Genomic DNA, 6883 nt, shown 5'->3' with positions numbered 1-6883 from the left:
CTGATGAAGCGCATGTCTTGCTGGTTACCGATAGCTCCTCAGAGGAGTATTCAGAGACAGATGACCAGTCATATTTCCCCCCCGAGGTGCATTCCCTAACTTGGCAGGGTTATGTTGCTCATATCGTGCGTATGGTATCTTGCATTGCTATGTAATTTGCTTAGTTTAGACATGCTTTGTGTGAATGCCACCTGTTTAGTGTCTAATTACCATATATGTGAATTATGCAATGCCATCTTGTTACAAGACATTATATATGTGAATTATGCAATGTTATCTTGTTGCAAGGCATTATGTATGTGAATTATGCAATGCCATGCTGTTTAGGCAAGCGTCATATATGTGAATTATATCATGCCGTCCTTTTTTTGTATTTCTCATTGCTTTTGTCGACAATGTTTGTATATTCAACTGCTCTTCCTGTGCATCAGCCATTTGAATTGGTGATGGAGAAATCTGGAGTGAAAACAAGGTCTTTAGAGCAGACAATGCTACCTGCTGAAGCAGATATCTTGCTGGTTACAGATAGCTCTTCAGAGGAGGATTCAGAGGCAGATGACCAGTCCTATTATCCCCCTGAGGTGTATGCTCAAACTTGGCAGTGTTATATTACTCATATAATGCATATGTTGTATTGCAATGCTTAGTTTTTACATCATATAGACAATATTGAATGCCATCTCCTTAGTTGACACATCATATATGCGATTGCCCTCTTCTCACTTCCTTAGTATATAAATCATATATTTGAATTATGTCATGCCATGATGTTTACATAGACACCATGTATCTGAATTATGGCATGCCAACCCATTTTCTAAAGACATAATATAGTTATATCATCTCATCCTGTTTACATAGTCATCATATTTTAAATTATGTCATTCTATCCGTGAATTATATCATGCCATCATGTTTCCATCGACGGCATGTTTGTGATTTATGGCATGCCAACCACTTTAATAGACACATCGTATAGTTATATCATGTCATCCTGTTTACATAGTCATCATATTTTGAAGTATATCATTCTATCCTGTTTAGTTAGCCATCATACATGTGAAATTGTGTCATGCTATCCTGTTTAATTAGCCATCATATATGTGAAATTATGTCCTGCTATTCTGTTTGCTTAGACAACATAAATGTGAATTATTACATGCCCTGTTTTCTTCCCTACTATCCATTGCACATGTCTATCTTACAATGTCTGTACATTCAATTACTTTTCTTGTTTATCAGCCATTTCAATTGGAGGGAGTGATGGCAGTATCTGTGGGAGTAAAAACACGGTCTTCAGAGAAGATCGTGCTACCTGTCGATGCAGATAGAACCATGGTTGCACTAGCCCAAGAACCAGCCCCACCACACATAACCCACACTCATGTAGATTGTACCCCTACCCAGTTGGACAGAGAACCAGCTACACCCCTTCTAACCCCAACCCCAGCAGATAGACACCCAGTTCCCGTTGACACAGCACCATCTCCACCACAGAGCACCCAAACACGAGCAGTTAGTAAGGCAACTGCAGTGCCCAAATCACGAGGACCACCACTCCAAACCCGAAGTCAACGCTTAAAGCAGAAGAAGAATTGTTCTCAAGTCAGGTTCCGTAGCTATGGTTCATACTACTTTGCTCTTGCATCACTATATTTTTTGATACCAACTAATTTCAAATTTGAAGCATGCAATTGAAACTCCAATGGCGCAACAGGTATGTTTTAAACCTGTTTCTTCAATGTGTTTGGTTGTTTGCTGTTGTAACTTGCTCTATGTTGATTTCAGTTTCAATTGAATAAACAGTTATGTTCTCATGCCATGCACATTACAAGTGTTGTTATTGCTGTGTAGTTTCCCACACTTATATTCTGTCTATGCTGCTTTGTCTTAAATAGATATGATTCAAACTGTATCTATCTTGATTTGGCAACATAAACTAGAATGATATAGACCATACAGTGACCATACTACATAGATATATGTTTATTTCATGCTGTTATCCTGTCCACCTTACTACTGAACTGGTTTACCAAAATGAGTTTCATATACTACATTGTAAACCTTTTAGAACGCGGATAAAATATTGGAGAAGAGTACCCTGTTATGCAATGGTAAAGGAAGTAATGCAGATAAGGTTCAAGATAGTGAGACATCCTTGTTGGTCTCCAAGAAAGTTGATAAAAACTATATTGAAGACACTGAGACAACCCCAAAGTCTTGTCTTGATGTAGTGTTCGAGTTACTGGCTACCACTGCCGGCACTAGCTCTTTGAACTCGTTGCCTGAATCAGTTCGGCTTCTTCAGTCTCAACTTCAAGTTGAAAGACATCGATCAGATGTTATGCGACAGGAAGCCGAAGGACTGAGAAAGTCCCTGCAGAATTCAGATGCATACTTTCTGATGCAACAGCAAGCGCTGGAGGACTTAAGCGCCAAACAATAGAAAGTTAATAAGCTTGCTAAGCATCTTGCCAGCATTATGGGTACCCAGGATATTGTTTCTTGAGCTCTTTTGAAGTGGTTTCAGTTCTGGACTTGTTTTGCTGCGGCGTTTATATGCTGTTGTGTTCCCTATATTTGCACTGGTGGCAAACTTTGATGCCCAGTGGATGTAATATGTGTAATAGCCGTGATAGCCTTGTGTAAGTTGCTTGCTTATTTATTTCCTTGTTGTCTTGTTTATTTGTTTGCTTGTAGTCAGTGCAGTTCTTTTTCTGCGGTTTGCTAGTGGCTGCAATAACCTATTTTTTAAAACTAGGCCACAATAACAATGGGCTAATATTTACTGTAGTGACACTGGGCCTCCTGCGGGCCGTAGAAATAGTGGGCCTTCTACGGGCCGTAGAAACAGTGGGCCTTCTATGGGCCGTAGAAACAGTGGGCCTTCTACGGGCCGTAGAAATAGTGGGCCTTCTACGGGCCATAGAAACAATGGGCCTTCTACGGGCTGTATCATCAATGGGCCTTGGGCCGTATGATCGATTGGCCAAACATGGGCCAAACAGACCGTATTCTGGCCATAAACGGGCTAGAGTTGGAATCGTCCGTTCATGGGCCGACCATAACGGGCCATCGTTAATAGGCCATATTTGATGACGCTATGAAAATGGCCCAACGTATTAACGGACCACAAACGGGCCGACTGTAACCACGGGCTGAATTTGGCCCACAAGCAGAAAATGACAGTAACGGGCCATAAGTAAACGAATGCTGGAAATTAGCCCAAGAATAAATGGGCTCTAAGAAGGCCGAAAGATAACATGGGCTGGAAACGGCCCAACAGAATAACGGGTCGTTAATGGGTATAAAGTGATACACTGTTCTTTACGGGCCAGTTTCACCACGGGCCGTTAATGGGTGTAAAGTGATACACTGTTCATTACGGGCCAGTTTCACCACGGGCCGTTAATAGGCCAAGAGTTACATAGGGCCTCATATGGGCCGAAAGACGTCATGGGCCATACATGGGCCAGAAGTGAAAACTGGCTGGAATCATATTGGATGGCCCAGATGACGCTACTGGGCCTAATTCGAATAGGGCATAACGGGCCTTGGGTTAGCGGGCTATAAATGGGCCGTTAACAGGCTTTCCATGGGCCGGCCCGCCACCTTTTGACCAAGTCAAACGGGCTGGCCTTTTCAAAGGAATGGGCCTCTGTTGGGCCGTGCCACGTGTCGACGTATCATAGGCGCCTTCTGTCCAATGAGTGGATGACATCTGTCCCAGCGATGAGCCGACACGTGTGTCCTCCAGCCAATGATGACTTTACATGTGGAAAATCCCCATTGGTCGGGGTTGTTAACGGGTTATCGGATCCAAAACCCGACCCGATAGCTTAACGGCGTTCCGTTACGGTGGATGCCACGTGTCGGTCACCCTTGACGAAATCACTTCTGTGACACGCGATTTATCGTCATGGAAGTGGACACTTCCGTGATGATAATTTTGGTAATGTCATGGAACACTTCTACGACAGCACGGGTATGACTATCTTGATTCTGTCATAAATTTGTCATGGATGTACATGCATGACAAAAAACGCGACCTACTGTGACAAACATGTATCATCGCGGAAGTATATTTTTTTGTAGTGTTGGTAGTATTCTGGTTAAGTTCTTGCATGGTATTTCTTTATGATGCCAGTGTTCATGCTATGCTCATGTGTAGTGTTATGATCATGCTCGTCAGTATGCCATGCTCAGTTGGATATATGCTTCATTATGGTTACGCTCGGTGATTATGTTGCACCTCCATGCTTATGTTGATATCATGTTCATGCATTCTAGTTGCATCATGTTTTTGTGTTATGGCTCAGCTTATTGCATTCAAGTTTAACCGGATAATAATGAACTTGAACAACTGTTGGCTGAGTCATGGTGCCACTGAATCGAGCTGACTAGTGCAACCACATTTGCCTTTTATGGGAAGGACCTAACTGGTTCTATTGCCATGCCTCTCGCCGGTGCCTCCAACGAGGGAAGGTTATGGGCGCGCGCTACCCTAATCAGGTAGGCGGACATGAACCTTGTGTGCCCGTTGTTTGTTGTTATGGTACCTTGTCCCCGTTTGGTACCGTTTATGTTTTGCCACGACGGTGGCCGTTGATGCCTTTGGTAGGCACGGAGCCACCCATGACTTATCCGAGAGGGGAGTTGGTCGAAGTGGCTGGGAGAGTGTCATGGCGGTAGATCGGTTTTGTCGAAAAGCCGTTGGTCCACACGTATGGGAGTGCGAGGTCGTGGGTTCCGTGGTGTGGGTACAGTGTGCTAACCTCTGCAGAGTGTGTGTTAAATCTATCGATAGCCGCGCCCGCGGATAAGGGCCCAGTTCGTAGTCGGTCACACTATGAGCCAACAATAATAATTACCTGATTAATAATAACCCTGGTTCGATGATGAGAAAGAGATTGGTTGTGATCGAGAGAGGGTCACGAAGGTATCGTGGATACCGAAGTTGGTTGGTATTTATGTGATCGCGAGATGATCACGCAGGTATCATGGATACCGAGGTTGGTAAGTTAATGCATGAGATGGTTACAAGGTAACCGTCGAATAAGAGTAAGTTGGTGCATGCGAATGGTAACCTCTTGCATGTAGTTTCACCATGTTCATATGCTCATGCTATGCTTGTTTTAGTCGTATCATGTTCAGTTTCTGCATGCCATGTATCATGTTCATGATTGCTTTAACCTGCTAATGCCATGATGTTGTTTGTCTTGACTGCTTATGGTTAATTGTGAGCTTGCAAGTACATTCAATGTACTGACCTGGCGTGTCATGCCAGTTTGCAGGTCGTGCCTGGTTTGATTGCTTGTTTGGTGTGGTTCCCGTGTTCGCGAGCTAGGATAAATGTTCCAGCCAGAGTCCCTGCGGATTGGAGTCCATCATCGTCATTCGTTGTTCCGCTGCAAGTAGAGGTTCCGCTGCCTCGAGTTGTTATGTTGCTTGCATAGAACAACTGTGGTTGGCGTAGTGTCGCCGTGCCGGTGTTATTCATTGTAATATCGGAGACCTTGTATTCATATTCGTGTTGTAATAAGAGAGCTGGTTTGTTCTATGCTAAGAAGTGTCGTATTCCACAAGACTTCACCTCGATCTCTGGGCTGGAATACGGGGAATTCCGGTTTCTCTGAGTCGGGGTGCCACAGACACACACTCATTCGTGATTTGATAGAATATAGTTTGTGCTTCACTTATATCTTTTGAGCTAGGCAGTTGCTCTAGCGCTTCACTTATATTTTTTAGAGCATGGTGGTGGTTATATTTTAAAGAAATGGTTGCACTCTAATGCTTCACTTAAATCATTTTGAGAGTTTGATAAATAGTAATGGCAATATGCACTGATTATGAAAATTGGTCCTAATATGATAGGTATTCAACAGGGATATAATAAAAACTTTCATGTAGATCACTGAATATGATAAGTTTGATTCCTTGCAATAGTTTAGCGATATTAAGATGGTAATATGTGGGAGGTACTAGTGAATGATTGTGGTTTAGTAAGAATATTGGTGTTATGGTTTGTGATTCCCGAAGCATGCACGTATAGTCTATCGTTATGCTAAGAAGTTGGAGCATGATTTATTATTGATTGTCTTCCTTATGAGTGAAGGGAAGCCTTGACGCAGTGGTAAAGATGATGCCTTGTGACCATGAGGTCATGGGTTCAAGTCCTAGAAATAGCCTCTTACAGAAATGTAGGGAAAGGCTGTGTACTATAGACCTAAAGTGGTCGGACCCTTCCCCAGACCCTGCGCAAGCTGGAGCTACATGCACCGGGCTGCCCCTTTGCCTTCCTTATGAGTGGCGGTCGGGGATGAGCGATGTTCTTTTCCTACCAATCTATCCCCCTAGGGGCATGCGTAGTAGTACTTTGCTTCGAAGGCTAATAAGTATATGAGTTCTTCATGACTAATGTGAGTCCATGGTTTATATGCACTATATGCACTCTGACCTTTCCGCAATTTTCTAGCCTCTTCGGTACCATGCATTGCTCTTTCTCACCTCGAGAGTTGGTGCAAACTTTGTCAGTGCATCCAAACCCCGTGATATGATACACTTTATTACACATAAGCCTCCCTATATCTTCCTCAAAACAGCCACCATACCTACCTATTATGGCATTTCCATAGTCGTTCTGAGATATATTGCCATGCAACTTCCGTCGTTCGGTTTTTATGACACACATAATCATTGTCATATTGTTTTGCATGATCATATAGCTAACATAGTATTTGTGGCTCAGTCACCGTTCATCATTTTTTATAGATGTTATGCTAGATCATTGCACATCCTAGTACACTACCAGAAGCATTCATATAGAGTCATATTTTGTTCTAGTATCGAGTTGTAATTGTGAGTTGTAAGTAAATACAAGTGT

The sequence above is a fragment of the Aegilops tauschii genome, chromosome 3, assembly GCF_002575655.3.
Source record: "Aegilops tauschii subsp. strangulata cultivar AL8/78 chromosome 3, Aet v6.0, whole genome shotgun sequence".
In the NCBI taxonomy this organism is placed as follows: Eukaryota; Viridiplantae; Streptophyta; class Magnoliopsida; order Poales; family Poaceae; genus Aegilops; species Aegilops tauschii.
This window is presented reverse-complemented; position numbering follows the sequence as displayed.